The sequence below is a fragment of the Montipora capricornis genome, chromosome 7 (genome assembly GCF_036669925.1).
Source record: "Montipora capricornis isolate CH-2021 chromosome 7, ASM3666992v2, whole genome shotgun sequence".
NCBI classification, from domain to species: Eukaryota; Metazoa; Cnidaria; class Anthozoa; order Scleractinia; family Acroporidae; genus Montipora; species Montipora capricornis.
In genome coordinates this window covers 48,734,338-48,736,837 of record NC_090889.1, presented here as the reverse complement: position 1 = coordinate 48,736,837, position 2,500 = coordinate 48,734,338, and the positions used below count along the sequence as shown (strand labels likewise).

General features: G+C 39.8%; 2 pseudogenes; one reads left to right on the top strand and one right to left on the bottom strand.

Moving 5' to 3' along the window:
• Positions 1-20: 20 nt before the first annotated feature.
• On the bottom strand, positions 21-1,955 carry LOC138056186 (uncharacterized; annotated as a pseudogene).
• The window catches only part of LOC138056445 (uncharacterized), an 8,430-nt pseudogene continuing 7,883 nt past the window's right edge, over positions 1,954-2,500 (top strand).

The window sequence follows — 2,500 nt, the reverse complement described above, 5'->3', positions numbered from 1 at the left end:
ATTTCATCTGTCAGATCCTACTAGTTGCACAATGCTGTGATTTTAACAAACTTGATTGAAATTTTTTCAGTGTAAGCTCTTGGGGCCTCAACAATGGCACAATTCTCCCTTTGATATGTTTGTGGAGATTGGGCCACAAATGTCCTCATTTTGACAGGAACCGAATTCTAGACTCATCTCCATGTCGATCATATAAGCAACTCCATTTGTGCAGAAGCTTACATCTAACAAAATCATTTTCTTCATATAATATCCAGTTTCTTTCCTCTGCTTTTTTTCCTTTACCATGAAATAAAAATTTAAATATATCGTGTCGAAACTCCAGTGACACTGTTAGTACTGGGCCTTTGTGACAGACAGTATCCAACAAGGACACTCTCAAATTGTCGACATAGTTCTGAACAATGTCCAATGGTGGCTTTGGAGACTGAAAGGATCTGAAAGAAAATTATTGTCTTCAGTTTTTAATGATTAATGTACAAGCTTATAAATTAGTGAACACCAGCTCAATTAGTTGGTATCCCTTAGGACGACGTGTTCAACTGAAAGTCTCCAGGTTTTCATGATTCTAATTACCGTATATCACCAACATACATCAGCTAATGTAGACTCTGTGTACTGTACAGGAAACAATAAAAAGTTGTCAAATTAAATAACCTTAACAAAAATTGGAAAAGGTGTTCTTCAGGCTCCCACGTATTCTCAAACACGCTGAAACCTTTCCATTTAACAAGGTATTTGGTTCCCTTGAAGAATATAATGGCTTAATTAATTAGTCATGCAGTAAATTCCTGACATAAAACACAACGAAAAAAAAGTCTTACCTCAGAGTCCTCCCGACTTGCGAGCAAAAATTAGATAAGGCAAATCTGTTCAATGGGGAGCTTATCAGGGAGCATATCCTGAGCTCGATCAACGACTGTTGGCGTGGTTTTCAGAGCAAAGAAGTCAAGGTAAGATTTTCCCTTTAATGCGTGCGGTATTTTTGCTTGGAAAATGTCGCTTTAAACAAGAAGAAATCCACTTGCGCTTTCGTCTTAGGTTTGCTATGATGTCATGTGACAAGCTTGTTTACACGATCTGTGTCAACAGATGGTGCAATCTCGCTCCCAGGCTCTTCATTCCTTCAAGCGCGATAGTGAGGCATTTGTTTAAGACTTGTGGCACCTCTATAACGCACTCGACCAACAATATTAAACCAACAATTTCTCTTCGTTTTACAAGTAATTAAGCTCGGCTTGTAAGTGAATACACGTTCATTTGTTACTGCTTTAATTTGCTGAGAAAGTTCTTTTTATCAAAAATACTCGGCTATAAGCCGAGACCGCTTCAGTGGCTTCAAATTTGCCCAAATTGAGTGTGGATTTGTGTAAGTCGCTCGGTAAGTCGCTCGGCTTATAGCTGAATAAGTACGGTAACACCCTTTGCCAATTGCCTGACAATGCTAACAAGAAAACACCTTTTTTTTTTAAAATGCAACTTCACCTGAATGACATAACCCTGACAAACAAGAATTCCAGGAGGAAAATGGCTAAGAAGCTGAAAAAGGCCTGCCAAACACGCTGGCTGTCATTTAACAGCGCCGTTCAGTCTGCTTGGGATAGTTTTCCTGCCATTATGCAATTTCTTCTCAAGCTGAAGGATGATGATCCCACATGCCACGGCCAGTTTGACTCTTGCCGATAACGTTTCCCGTTGGTAACCAGTGCAGAAATAAAGCGGTTATCTATACATGAACCGTGGCCTTCAAATTTAAAGGGTAACTGACTGCTAAAAAGTCACCTTTTTGGAAACACATTGAAACAGACACAAGGTACTTTGAATGCTTCTTTGTGCCTTTTTTCGCTCGAAAAACTGTCCAAAGTGCAGCTTCGTAAGTCATCCGCTGTAAACGCTTTGAATTTGATCACGTGACCTGATGCGTCACACTTGTGTACACCAAGCAAAGTAGACATGGCTGATAGTAGTGCAAGTGAGAGGAGTTCCTACTCGGGGTCTGATTTTTCTGATTTTGAGGCTTCGCTAGAAGGCAAAAATAATGAAAGCGCTTTGGAGCCTGTTGGTGAAATCAGGCCCTGGCGATTTGAACCGTCAGGAAGAAATGGAAATCGAGTGCGCGAGTCAAAAGAAGAACAAAAGCCTGTATGCAGCAGCTGCCTCAATCAAGAAAGCGACAAATGGTGAGTGCATTACACTTGTAAATACTGTACATGAAAATTGGTCGCAGCTAGATTACAGAATACGCGTCCACACATTAGCATATGAATAAGGTGTATTGTTCTTAACGAGCTTATTCAATATAGGGGCGATCAAGTAAAGAAAATTAAATGTGCTGACTCTTGAATTCCATGGGAGCGGAGTGCTTTTATGTTACACACCTTCCAAAACTTAGGTTTTCATACACTGAAAATATAAACATGCAAGCTTGTGAAGGTGCTTTGGAAGGATGCATTTTTGAGAGTAGTTTTCCACATGATACATGTTTCAACGCTTTCGTATT